Source organism: Brachypodium distachyon, chromosome 1, assembly GCF_000005505.3.
Source record: "Brachypodium distachyon strain Bd21 chromosome 1, Brachypodium_distachyon_v3.0, whole genome shotgun sequence".
NCBI lineage: Eukaryota > Viridiplantae > Streptophyta > Magnoliopsida > Poales > Poaceae > Brachypodium > Brachypodium distachyon.
This window is the reverse complement of record NC_016131.3, coordinates 58,183,132-58,197,391: the sequence shown is the minus strand read 5'-3', so window position 1 is coordinate 58,197,391 and position 14,260 is coordinate 58,183,132. Positions and strand designations below refer to the sequence as shown.

Sequence of the window (14,260 nt, the reverse complement as noted above, 5' to 3'; positions counted from 1 at the left end):
TGCTATTTCCGACGCCGACCTGACGCCGTGACCCGCCATACATAGGAGTGCTGCCGCCGCCGCTCAGGCATATGACCGCCAAGACGTACAGCGCCCTCGAGTGGCGCCGGCTCTACGTGTCCACTACATGGATGGCAAGCGGCGCGAACGTCGATGATGGGCTGATGGCGCGTCAGTGGACGTGATTTTTTGGTTTCTTCCAATATCTCAATTTTTGATTGGCTTGAGCGATGTAGTTTGGACAAGTCAGATGGGGCGTGCCAGATACCACATCCGTCATGTAATTGAGTACTTATATCCAATTTACTTATTTATAGGCCATATTGCATGGCTCACCTCAGATAGACGATAGTATACGATATGCATGATCCAACAGATTGAAGTAGGGCTGGAATACCGCGCGACGTTCGTGCTAGAAACCTGCCGCGCGTCGCGCCGTGAACTACGGACTTGCCACGTTGGTTGCCACGTCAGGGTGCCACGCGAGCGCGTGCGCGCAGCAGCGCGCGAGCTCGTACCGTGCGCGCTGGAACGCTCTGGCGCGACGCTAGTTGCCAGCTTCTTCCTGCGCGAGCGCGAGCTGTTTCCGTGCGTGCTGGAACGCTCTAGCGCGACGCTAGTTGCCAGCTTCTTCCTGCGCGAGCACGAGCTCGTACCGTGCGCGCTGGAACGCTCTGGCGCGACGCTAGTTGCCAAGCCTTGTCGATTCGGCGTGAAGTTCAATTACGGCCCGGGGAAGAAAAAAGGAGAAGAGTTGCCATAATGGATGCCTCAAAATTGCCAGCGAAAAAAAGCCCACAAACTGAGGCCTGCGGTTGGTTGGGGCCTGGTTTTCTATCTTCTTTCCAAGTTGCCAACAAGACTCCGCCTCCAAAGAACGGGACGACTCCGCTGGAGAAGGAGAGAAGGACAAGGACGAGAGAACAGGAGAGGGGGGATTAGGGCATGGCGGCGCCCATGGCAGCCACGCCATAAGGGGTTCCTCTCCAGCCAAAAAGCATCAGAAATCCACCGCCAAAAAACAGGTAGAATTGCCACCAACATGATGAAGAACATGCCCCAACATTGTTGATTGAATCCCCTCTCTCGAGAAAGAAATCTCCAGAAAAAAGGTGACCCCAACTTCTCAACCTCCCCAAATCCAACTATGCAACCACTGCCTACACTCGATTCCAAACAAAAACGATGATTTAAAGATCCTGCGTACAGACCAAGATAATTGTCCTAATTATGCACGAAAAGTATGCCTGCCTCCGGCTGAAAAATTGGATGAATTGCTTATTCCAACTGTGGTTGTTATAAAATCTGAGTACTTTCAACTATGGGCTGTGTATGCATGCTGTTGATTCTGGATTACATGTGCCTAAGTGTGTGTGTTTGTTGATTGACACTAACCCAATATCTAGCATAAATGGATATTTTGACTCTAGCCCAGTAGCTAACCCAATCCATTACCACCATGCATGCAGGTAAACCTGCCAGATGATTGAATCTAAAGTTGCCACATGGTCGTTTAGATTGCCAGGTCTGAGCTACGAAAACGACACCATATTCTGTTTACATGTAGCAGCCATCTAACAAAAACCATCTCAACAATATCTAGCATAATTGGATATTTTGACTCTAACCCAGTAGCTAACCCAATCCATTACCACCATGCATGCAGGTAAACCTGCCAGATGATTGAATCTAAAGTTGCCACATGATCGTTTAGATTGTACGGTCTGACCTACGAAAACGACACCATATTCTGTTTACATTTAGCAGCCATCTAACAGAAACCATCTCAACATTTACATGACCGTGTTGCCATATAGTCCTATATCTAAACCCAACCACATAACTATGTTCCTGGCACATCGAACATCTATGAACATTTATATAGTTGCTGCATTGCATTTTAAAGAGCTGAAAATGAAAAACATATTAATATGTGCAGACATATCTGGCCCCACTTCAAATGTTGTCCAAACACAGCCTGGTGTGTTGGTAGGTTGTCCAGAACAGCAACGTACCGTGACAACACCCCCCCCCCTCCCTCGTGCATGTATGTGAAGAACACAAATGGTTAATTTGCTGCGGTTATTATAAACAAATAACTATGCAAAACTGCTACAATGGTTTGACCTTGCAATGACAAAGTGCGCACTAGTTTGACGATGTATTTCCTTATCTAAACAGGAGGGCGCCTGCGAAAAAGGAAAAAAACGAAAGGATCGCAACATTGACCCCGGATGATGTTTTGGCGGAAACCTTTGATGGACTGCATGCCTCATACCCGCTGCTACCGCTGCTACATCAAGTCATATCGCTTTCGCAAGGTTTTAAAAAAAAAACACTTGCATCCGTGAGATTGATTATTGGTCAGAAATGATGTGCTGCGGTTCATCTCAACTTAAAAGTTGCCATCAATGTCATGCTAAAAATTGCCAGGCACTGGATACTGTAATTACATACATGTGAAGTAAATCATGCATTGTTGGTGCAGGTCCGCACGATGCAGATGAGGTTGCGGTTGATGCTACAGGTCAACGCATTGCGTATGAAAAGGGACCACATCACACAGATATGCTGCATGAGCCAGTGTTGCTGCAAGGTATAGCAAACAAAAAAAGAAAAGAAAAGGCAAGACAACAGGGTGTCCATTGTCATTTTACCCCCTCCCCACCCCCAGTTAATTTTTTTTTCTAATACTACTCCGCTGCAGGTCCGCGCACTGACATGGAGCATTCAGAACTGAGTAGGTTTGCTGACAGTGTCACCCGTGTGCTACTTCAACAAGAGAAGGCAGGAGGTAAAAAAGAGTTGCCATTTTAATTGACATGAAATTGCCATAACATGAATTCTAAAGTTGCCGCGTGGTAAGGTGTTGAGCTGCCCATGACAATACGACACACATGGCAAAAGCTTGTAGTTGCCATGGAACGACTACATCGGTTGCTAGTTTTCCGCAGAACGCGCTGGTTGATTTTTCTTCGCCTACATTACATTGTTTTCATGTAATTTTGTGCAGATCCAAGTCCTATAGGGGGGCCTACGCACACTGAACATGTCGGGACAGGCACGGTGCCAGAAACCCCTTTGTCGCATGGATCGAGTGGAGAAAGGGCAGTTGATGGAGATAACAATGAGGATGACGAAGATGCTGATGACGTGATGTCAGCTCCTGCGAAACCAGCAGTGGGCATGAGTTCGATAGCATTGCATCAGCTAGAAAACACTATCTGGACTATGCAAGATGGAACGGCTTTGGCATAAGGATAGATTACCAGAGGCCTATAAAGAGTGGCGAAACAAGCCGAGCTCAGTTCGTATGTTACTTGGCAGGCAGGAACAAAAAAGAAAGGGAGGACCCACAGCGTCCGGAATCAGTGGTCCCCAAAAGGAAAAGAAACATTACAGAAAGGACTGGTTGCCACGCAAGAATGAAGGTAAAGCTGGATGGTGCAACATATATCGTGGAGCCGTTTGAGGAAGAGTACAACCACAATGTGTTAAAGAAATTCGATCTTGGCAAGTACTTGCAATAGCACCGCCACATGCCGAGGGAAGAGAGGGAGTTTGTGAAGCTTATGCATGCTTGCAACCTTCGAACAAGCCAAATGATGCAGATCTTGTCAACCCTACATGGCAAGCTGAACGATTTGTCGTACACAAGAACATACATGGCCAACTTCAGAGCGGCACTGCGGAGAGAGCATTGTGTAATGGACATGAAGTATACGCTCTGGTATTTCAAAAAACTGAAGAAAGAGGATGATGACTTCTTCTATAGCTTCGAGCTAGATGATGAAGATAGGGTGATCAACTTGTATTGGATAGACACAGAAGCCAGGAGATCATACAAGTACTACAGCGACTGCATTTCCTTTGACACTGCATATCTGACAAATAAGTACAACATGCCGTGCACGCCTTTCATTGGAATAAGCAACCATTGTCAGTCGGTTCAATTTGGGTGTGGGTTCCTGCGAAACGAAGACACCCTCAGCTTCGTATGGTTGTTCAATACATTCTTGGAAGCGATGGATGGAATTGCACTCGCAAATATCATAACAGACCAAGACTTTGCAATGAGGAACGCGATATCAAAGGTTTTCCCAGAAACAAGACATAGGAATTGTCGCTGGCACATTATGAAGAAAGCGCAAGAAAAGATGGGCGGATTCATGGGCAGGAACCTGGAGCTGCACGCTGATTTGGCCAGACAAAAAGAAAAGAAAATCACAAGTTGCCATGGATAAAAAATGCAAAAGATGTGTGGCAAGCATGAACAAAAAAAATGGACGCACGTATTGTCAATTTATAGTACCTGCAGAACCATACAGGGAGGCCGCGTTTGCTTTCCGGTATTCTAAGTCGAAAGCGTCAAAAATATCGATCTCTCCCTAAGATACATACGCAGGTGACCCCAGGTAAAATCGGCTCCCTTGGTCTGGTCTGAGTGCGCACCTGAGTTATTGCAAAAAAAAAATAGAAAAGGAGATAAGATTGCCACATAGAACATAAAACTTGTCACATGGCATTAAAAAAATGTGTAAAAAGAGAAAAAAAAAAGGATCTAATGGGCAATAGAGTGCACACCAGCCTTCTCATCTGGGAGTACAAATGACACGTGTTTTGCTTGCTTGGAGTCAGGTTCTCTAACTTGATCACTCCCGCTCGTGAGTGTGCTTGCTTGCGGTGCTATCAGACTTATACAAAGATCACACGAAGGTGGGGTGAATGCCATCGGATGGCGGGTACTACCATGGGCATCAAATTTCTTTTTGGACAGTCCGTCGCTTGTGCCTGCTGGTGCTGATGCATCACCAGCAGCAGTCGCTACTGATTGCCGCCTTGAGATCACACTTGCCCTCCCGAGCCCCAATTTAACAGCAGCTTTTGTTCTTGTGTGTTTCTTCACTGTAGTTTCATTCTGACCAACAGTGCGGTTCGCAAACAGTAGGGAAGCAGAGAACATGCCTGTGCGCAATCCAACCAGCCCCTCCGCAGCTTCTAGACCTGCTGGCGATGGCTTGTCAACCAAATCCCCCCCTGCTGCACCTGCTTGAACCGTTTCAGATGCACCGTCTGAGTTAGGGAGTTCGGGTGGCGGGACAGCAGGTAACACGATGTCGACCGGCCTTGAAGCTGACCCGACGACGGGGGAGACAATATCAACTGGCCTTGAAGCTGACCCGACGACGGGGGAGACAATATCAACCAGCCTTGACGCTGACCCGACGACGGGGGAGACAATATCAACCGGCTTTGTCACTAACCTGACGACGGGGGACGAGGCTTCAACACGCCTGCTGTCGGGAGCAGTGACGGCCCCAGGGTCTGGCAATGCAATGGCTACAACCCTGGCAGCAGACCCAAGAGCAGCGCTTGGAACGCCAGCATCTGCAGCCGGTGCCGTCAAACTTGTTGGATCAACACTATGGCCATCCCCCGCCTTTGGTACTTTCAGCATTTCCCGCAGCCTATCAAACACGGCAGTGGTTTTGCGTAGTCCATCGAGAGCATTTGCTTCCTTTGCTTGAACAACTAAAATTATACAAAGTTGCCACATCGAAAAATGGTGGAATTGCCATGTTATGAGAACACAAAAAAAAACACAGCAAAAAATGAATGAAAAAGAATTTTACGGGACAAAAGTTTTATACATACTTTTCATGAATGCGGGCAGCATCATCTTTTGATGTCCCATCCATTTTTTTAGCAATGCGGGGAGAACTCCTTGCAGGTACCGTAGCCTTCGGATGCACCTTTTTAGTGACTCTGGTGGGAGAAATTATGGTAACAGGAAAAACAAAAGAAAGTTGCCATCACTACATGCTTGTAGTTGCCATGTAAAACTAACATGGAGGGAGAGGGGTCGGGCATACACGTACATTTTAGGGATGCAAGCTGCGGTGGTTACATCATCATTTAGGGGCCCCCCTGTTTTGCGAGATAAACGAGGAGAACTCCTGGAAGGTGCAACAATTTTCATGTGCACCTTTTTAGCAACCCTGGGAGAAGGAAAACAAAAAAGTAATTTAAAAAATGTGTACCAAACAGATGAAACATGTATTGAAACATTCATAAAATTCCATTAAAAAAACAGAAAACAAATTGCCATATAAAAAATGGTTCATTCATACTTCCCGAGGGCAGGAGCTGCAACAGTTGAGACCCCGCCGTCTGTCCTATCCTTATTTGGATAAAACCGAGGGGACCTCCTTGCAGGTCTAGTGCTTTTTGTTGGAACCATCTTACTAACTCTGGAAAACAAAATAATATGAGAGCAAAAAAAAAAATACTTGACTTGCCAATAATAATATAGAAATTGTTATAAATAAATATATAAATTGACACATCAGATATCATATACTTGGCGTGCCACATAAGGTATTGGATAGGAGAACGGGATACCTCGGTTTCTTGTGATCCACAAAATCATCATCGGATGACGACTCGCTCCTGGATCAATGAATACAAAAATCATCATCGTATGGTTGACAACTAGGTAAAGTTACTACAACACAACATGAATATAAAAACGGAGCAATGTGCATCTATTAAATGTGCATCTAAGCATGTCGGTTGCCGGACTGTTTTGGCCAAAATTGCCATATCAGCACAGCTATAGTTGCCTCCAGACACTACATCATATCAGTTGCCGCACTGTTTTTGACCAGAATTGCCATATAATCACAGCTGCAGTTGCCATAAAAAAAAAGAAAATGATGACAACAGAAGATGTAACAAAATGTACATCTGCCTCTTTAACTTCAATTCACCAGCTGCATTTCCGGCGGCTCCGCGATGGACATCTTTCACATTTCTCGGCGCTGTTGCTCTAGCGTCCAGCTCACCTCCGCCTGTCCCAGATTCATCGTTCTGTACTGCCTCGACATTGGCATTTTGATCGGCGCACTCGTTGTTGTCCATGGCTTTATTACCACTGCCGTCTCCCCCATGGCCGTCGTCTTTGTCCATTGCATCGTCATGATTCCCACCATCTTGAGGGGCATGGTGCAGGTCGTCATCATCCTTGTCACTGTCAGACCCATCGTCCTTGGGCACTACACCACGGTACAGAATCTCCGACAGACAAGTTGGTCGGGAAAAGGACATTCATCGACAGAATGTTGGTAGGGAATGGGTTTTCCCGACCAACATCGTCTGTCACCGAAAGTCCTGTCGGCAAAGGTCATTCCCGACCAACATTCTTTTACCGACCGACTGTTCGTCGGCACTAAGAAATCTTTCCCAACCAACATTTTTTTTCCCGACCGACTACTCATTACCGACCAACGGTCTGATGGTACGCGCTTTGCCGACCAACTGTCTGTTGACTTTGTCAACACTCTTTGCCGACCAACAATTCGACGACATTGATTTTCCCGACCAACTCCTATATATCATATGGTAGGCTTTCTGCCAATTGCCTTTACAAGGTGCTTTGCAAATCAACTTTTTGACGTTTCTGTCCATCCAAAATCCACCAATTAACAACATGCATATTATTAATCAACTGATAATATGGTACATTAATTCATCGCATTTACAAACTGTGCATGAAACATCATCTAAGTTCACTACTACCAAGATAGAGAAAAAACTAGGGACTATAAGTTCATACTGATCCGGTTTTACAAAATGATAGCTAAAAGGTTCATCTCCAACATCAATCCTCCATTGTGCAATCTTGATGTCAACCACCGGCTACTATGTTCTCTTGTGTATTTCCTTCCTACAAAAGGCAAACATGTCTCGATAGATCCTAGTCTGTTGGATCTACAAAACTAATAACAAAGAAAAATAATAAGTTAGAAGTTGGAGGACATTAATGATTAGCACATAAGCATATTAATCAACACTAATTAACTAATCCAACAAAAAACATATAGTAGCAGATCTACGTAATTATTTTACTTTCAAAAGATTCTACTCTCTTTTTTTGTACTAATTAATGTACTTCTACAGAACAGTAGCTGTGCATTTTCTACTAACCACATTTTCTTTTTTTTGAGAAACTAACCACATTTTCTAGCTGTACAGAACAAGTAGACCCATCAGAACTAAAGGAATTGATAAGTCGTTACAAAGCAAATTGCATGAAAATTGGATACATTAGTCTATCAAAGTGCATGAAAGTGGTTACACGGCAAACAGAAAACATACATTATACTATCAATATAACAAATTCAATTATCCAGGAACTTTTAAATATTGTAGTCCTTTCAAACTGGCATAAGAAACAGTACTGAACTTGTAATGCTTTCTAGTGTTTCAGGAAATTGATTGCTCCAGCAAAAATACAAGTACACATACAGACAAATAGAATATTGGAGCTGCAGAAATCCAACAGTACAAATACATACAGAGACTAACACTACTACTGACAGAAGATGTGACAATACTTTTGATGTTCTTTTATGGAGCAAGTTCTAAAGCATTGTACTTGGTTCTCCTTTCAACAGGCTCTTCACCATGGATATGGTTTAGAGTTTCTATGCAGAACTTTAGAAAACAGTTTACCGGATGCTGTCTCTTAGTGGTCTGTTCCCCTGCTTGTGTATATGGAAGTTTACTCTGTAGACTATACTATAGTAGTACAGTTGACAAAACACTATACTTCTCATCCATATGTATTCACTCTTTTCACAGATTTTAGTTGGGTCATACTATTCTTCAGAATGTGTATCCATATGCCAAATGAAAACTGAGCAGTAACTAATCCTATCCATACGACTTAGCAAAACTAATCTTATGCATATGACTTGGCCAAACAAATGCATCTAAAATGCAGCTAAGGGATGCAGACATTCAGTTCATCAAAAAAATTCGGCACATCATGGAAGGAATGATGACATTCAGCACAGCATGCAGAAATATGCATTCCAAATCAATCTTTAGGCCAGCACTTGTAACATCCCAAAAATTTCAAACTTTTACATGTGCATTTCATCCATAAGCATCATGCCACAATTGCATATTTGAATTCAAATTTTGAATCTCAAAAAGGCTTTAAAAGACTTTGTTTCATTTTGAACCCTAGGGTTTACACCCTTTTTAGCCTTGGATTTTCAAACCAATAGGTTTTATGTACAAAAGGGGTTTAATGCATATATAAGCTATCCCATAATTTTTTGGATAATTATTTGGAGTTGAAAAAGTATTTTATTTAAATAGTTATATGGACCTAAAAGCATTTATATGGCAATTGTATTTTTGTGTATTTTATTTTGAACAGAAACTACTCCCAAAAGCTGTATCATGGTAGAACATGATTTTACAATTTTTCTGGAATTTATTTGGACCAATTTGGAGTTCAAAATCAAAAGATATCAAAGGAATAAGAAAAACAGAAAAAGAAAAGGGTAAAAGAAAAAAAAAGGGAGCAAACGGACTGGCCCGGCCACTTTGGGCCGAACCGGCCCAATTCGACCGCGCCCGACCGCGCGCGCGCGCCTGCACCCGCTGACAACTGGGGCCCACCAGTCAGGGGCTTCTTCCCCGGAAGGAAAGCCCTGCGTCCGCCGCGCGCTCACCGCCGGATTCCCCTCGCTCCGCCCTTCCTTTTGCACGCCCGAGCGCGTCCTTTTAAGCCCCGCGACCCCCTCTCTTCTTCCCCTCTGCTCCCCCTCGCTATCGCGCCGCCAGGCCGCCCCGATTTCTCGCCGGAGTCCGACCGCCCGCGCCGCCGTTTTCTCTCTCGCCGACAAAGTCCGGTGAGCCTTCCTCGAAGCCGTCCATCTCTCTCTTCTTCTCTCTCCCTCGCGGTCAAGATGACGCGCTTCTTTTTCTTTCTCGTGCCCTGCAGCTCCCCGCCGACGAACGCCCGAGGCCGCGCCGCCGTCCGCCAACCGCGCCGCCCGCCCGTCTCGTCCTAGGCGCCGACCCCGCCGTCCCCGAGCGCCGCCGACCGCGCCCCCGTCTCCGCCGTGCCGCGCCGCCCTCGCCCGTCGCTTCCCCGTCGCACCCACGTCGCCGGAGCACCCCGCGCCGCCGTCCCCGTGCCCGCGCCGCCATCCCCTCCATCTCCGGTGACCGCCGCCGCCACCGGTAAACCCTAGAACTCCCCTCGTCCGTCCGATCCGGATCCGAGGGCTAAGATTAGATCCCGTTTTAATTTTTAGCCAAACCGGTACGCACCATTTAGATGCTGACACGTGGCACCCGGATTTATAAAATAAAAATGTAATTTTTAATCCCCCGAAATTAATAAAAGGCACTTTTGCAGATAGGCCCGAATAACTTCAAATGATCATGACTTTAAATCTGTTTTGCCAAATTTAATGATCCATGCCTTTTTGGAATCCTTAGGAAATTTAGAATCTTTTGGCACTGTCCAATTTCAAATTTGAATATTTGAATCACATTCAAATTACAGGTTAGGGTTTTATGCCATTTAAATCATAACTAATTATTTAGAAGTCCTTTCTGAATGAAACCAGTGCCCAAAATTTTAGTTTAATGTCCTCTGTCCAATGGGACAGAGAAATAAATATTTTGAATTAAATTGCTTTGCAGATGCAAATAAAACCTCATTTTAGGATTTAAACCCTAGCTTTCGCTTTTTGTTTAAAACCCTAATTACATGTGTTTAATTCTCAAGGCATTGGATCAATAGATCACCCCAATAAAATAAACCAAACTTATGTCACATGTTTTGCATTGTATCATGGCATACATAATCTTTTGATTGTATGGTGTGTTTATGTATGTGTATGTTTGCTTCATTGTATAGTTTTCTCGGAGAGCGAACTGTGTGACTGTGAAGAGTGTCTGAATACCAACTACTATCAAGGCAAGTTCACTTTGATCATCAACCCATTATTTTATTATGCACTAGATTTTATTAGTTGCATTGTCAGGATTATTATTGTATCTATGCTAACTATGATTTGTCATAGTAGTATAGGATACCTTGGCCATGTCCTCACCACCAATTGCCATCGTAGTAGTAAAATGCTATGCTATGATAATAAACGAGGGCGGTATTATTACAATGTGATACTATTGAATTACAAATATAGTTTTCCTAGTGTATGGCAAAACAAGTAATTCAATGAACCGTCCTGGGTGGGCTGCTTTGAGGAAGTGGAGATGTATGCGGCGTCAGGTCCATTTCTATGGGTCCATTTCTATGAGTCGTCTCGCCATTTCTATTGGAGCGCCTGCGTTGCAACCGAGGAATGCCACCCGGGGTAACCAGAGACTGGACTAGTTTCCTGTTTAGTAGCTTCCAGTACAACCACATGCTATTATGGGATCTACCAGGATGGATGTAAGAAATATGAACCCGGATCCGAGGTGACATCGGTATGTAGCAGTGTAGGTGGGGGCGCGTCCCTCAGGTGGTCTGGGGGATTATGTTCTGAAAATTTCTGTAGTCGATGCCGTTGCAACTCTACCCTGAGGACAGCAAGGGATTAACACGTCGATTTCTTGTGGGTAAAGTGTACCACCTCTCGAGAGTGTCAAACTAAGTACTTAGCCGTGTCCTTGGTACGGACAATTATAAGCAACTAGATATTGGGGCTGTAAGGAAGGTCTCACTCATTCCAATTTCCTAATAAAATGAATGGTTTGAACCGGGTAGGAGCATTGATGTTTCTACTCAATGTGCTCTAGGTTAATAAGAGCATGGGTGTTTCTACCCCGTGTCTAACAGAATTCAAAACTATTTATCTAAAAATGATAGGATTTGAATAATGATGCTTTTATGCAAAATAGCCAAACCTCACTTAGCCAAACTATGCATATACTTGGTAGGTCCTTTATAACTCTAGTGAGCTTGCCAATACATTCAAATGTATTGACCACGTAGTGGCTGCAATTAACAATGCAGGTGGATCCGACGATGAGTGAGGTTCGTCGTTTTGTCGTGGGTCATGTGCTTACATTCCAACATGCTCTCACCTTGGAGTGGTGTGGCCCTTATGATCTACCTTTTTTCCGCTGCAGTTTTGAAACCTTGTTTTATGATGATGAAACAGTATTTGTTTTATGCTGGCCCAAGAGGTCATGCGAGATTGTAAGTACTATTTAAATTCTGGATGATGCGATGTAATAAAGTACTTAGACCTTTGTTTCTGTACATTTCATCATGAAACTGTGTGTACTAGTGAGTCGATTCAGGGACTAGCACAGTAAACACAGATATCGAACCCTAGTAAGGGGAAGGATCACTTCAGCACTCCATCCATCAATTATTTCAGCAAGAAAACTGATCTGCTTGTTATAGTGATCTACCACTGTGGCAAATTGGCAAATATACCTAGATATGCAAGCAGGATGACTTACTTTGGATTCCGTAGATCTCCAATTTTTAATAAGGGTTGCCCAATGAGCTGACAAAAAGCCTATTAAAAACAGAATTTTCAGCATCCTACTATTCTCAGATAAGTAAATTAACAAAAATACTGGAACTGGAACTGAAACTTAATTAAGTGCACCTGCTACTAAATTAAATACTGTGTTGTACCATAGTAAATCTGAAATTTCAAGCATCACTCATGAATCAAACATTGCTAGAACTACTCTCTCTGAATTAACAATATATACTCAAGTATTGTTCTGTATCATATTAACTCCTGCAAAAATCATCACTTAATCACTAGTGATTCCATAGTAACTCTTGCTACAACAATAACATAACCAGAAACACATGGAGGTAGTAGATGGTCTCACAAAGAAGATGCCCGCGTTGTTGCCTCCTGAAGAAATTTTTTACCACAATTAGTATCCTTACTGCTGTCTTTCCTTTCTACTATTATCAAGTCAAAACAAATACTGAACATAAGTATACAATAGACTTTGGTGGAGAAGAAAGCACTATATTCTAAAATATGAGCTGAAGAATTTGCAGGAGAAAAATACTAGTATGCAGCCAGAAATAGCTATACTCCAGAATAATACAAAAGAAAGGGGTCTTACATCACTTGTTTTCATTATCTGCTCAATTTCTGTCAAGATGACACCGAGAAACATAAAATGGCTTCATTAGCAATCTCCTGTCAAAGAAAAATCATACAAGAATGAAGTTTTTTGGTTGTTCAAGCATTTCAACAAACATTTGCTGGACATGGGCTAATAATGGCTCTCTGCCCCAAACAACGAAGAGCGAAATTATTCAGTTCATAAAGAATCTTATCTAGATCCCTTCATCCCCCAGTTGCTTCACAAACACCCCACCAACACCCATTCCCAGGACACGACCCCAGCCCTAGCAGAGCACCATTGAAGTTACGCATCATCATGCAAAATCAATCGTAGGGGAGAGAGAGATTCACCTGAGGGAATTGGGATGGCGAACTACCACCTCAACGAGGGGAAAGGGCGGGGTGGTGATCCAACTCTTGTGGCGGCGGGGAGGAAGAGTAGCAGCGGTGACAGGCAGGACGCGGACTGCGGTGGAGAGGAACGATGGGGGCGGCGACGGTCGAGCACATGTGGTGCCACGGTGGCCCGTGGTAGAAGTAGGCCGCGTGTGGGGGCGACGGTGGAGATGACCGGCGGCGTGGGGGGCGGAGGTGGAGAGTGGCGGCGGCGTGGGGGAGAAAAGAAAAATCTAGGGCAATGCGCGTGGTGGAAGGGGCCGAAGGGACTTGGGGTGGGGATTTCAGAAAATTTGAGAGCGAAATTTTTCCCGGGCAGAGCAAAGAAGCTCAAAAGATTTCGCATGCCCGACCAAGCGTTGGTCGGCATTATTTGCCAACCGAATATTTGACACGCATGCGTGTATTGCCGACAAACTGTCTGATTGCAAATCTTTTCCCATTCCCGACCAACATTACGTCGTCTTATGGTTTTATTACCGACCAACAGTCCGTAGAGAGTTTTCCCGACCAACAGTCTGTCGGCATATATTGACTTTTCCTGACCAACGCCAGTCGGGAATTCTGTACCGTGGTGTAGTGGGGGTTGCCGACCGAATCATCATCACTGACGTAATCATGATCGTCATCATCTTCTGACCCACTTGGCTGACTATCCATCTCAAACCTGCCCCTTGCAGAACGAAAACGCGTCGGCACACCACCAGTTACTGCATGCAGCCGACGGGACATTTCTTCACTTTCGGGGTGTCAGCCCAGGCCATCCTTGCACGAGGTTGCCAAGTAGGGACGTCATCCCTGAAGCAAACTGACCCACAAGTGTTTCAACCTTCTTCTGCATCTACAAAAAAGAAGAACATTCAATAATTGGGAGAAAAAAAAGACTTAAGGAACAAAATAAAAGGTTGTCTTATGGTTGCAACAAAAGAAAAACAGTTTTG

At 44.4% G+C, this 14,260-nt stretch overlaps 1 long non-coding RNA gene across 3 annotated transcripts; it reads right to left on the bottom strand.

Annotated features, from left to right (window-relative positions):
* Positions 1 to 7,481: 7,481 nt before the first annotated feature.
* Positions 7,482 to 13,620, bottom strand: LOC104581747. Of its 3 annotated transcripts, none has more exons than XR_001407454.2 (5): positions 13,275 to 13,619; positions 12,919 to 12,995; positions 12,438 to 12,698; positions 12,286 to 12,344; positions 7,482 to 7,778 (listed from the first exon to the last, which is right to left on the bottom strand). It is a non-coding gene; the product is annotated as an uncharacterized LOC104581747 (long non-coding RNA). The 3 variants fall into 3 exon arrangements; XR_002962107.1 differs by having other exon boundaries at positions 12,673 to 12,698; positions 13,275 to 13,607; XR_002962106.1 differs by having other exon boundaries at positions 12,286 to 12,698; positions 13,275 to 13,620.
* Positions 13,621 to 14,260: the final 640 nt, after the last annotated feature.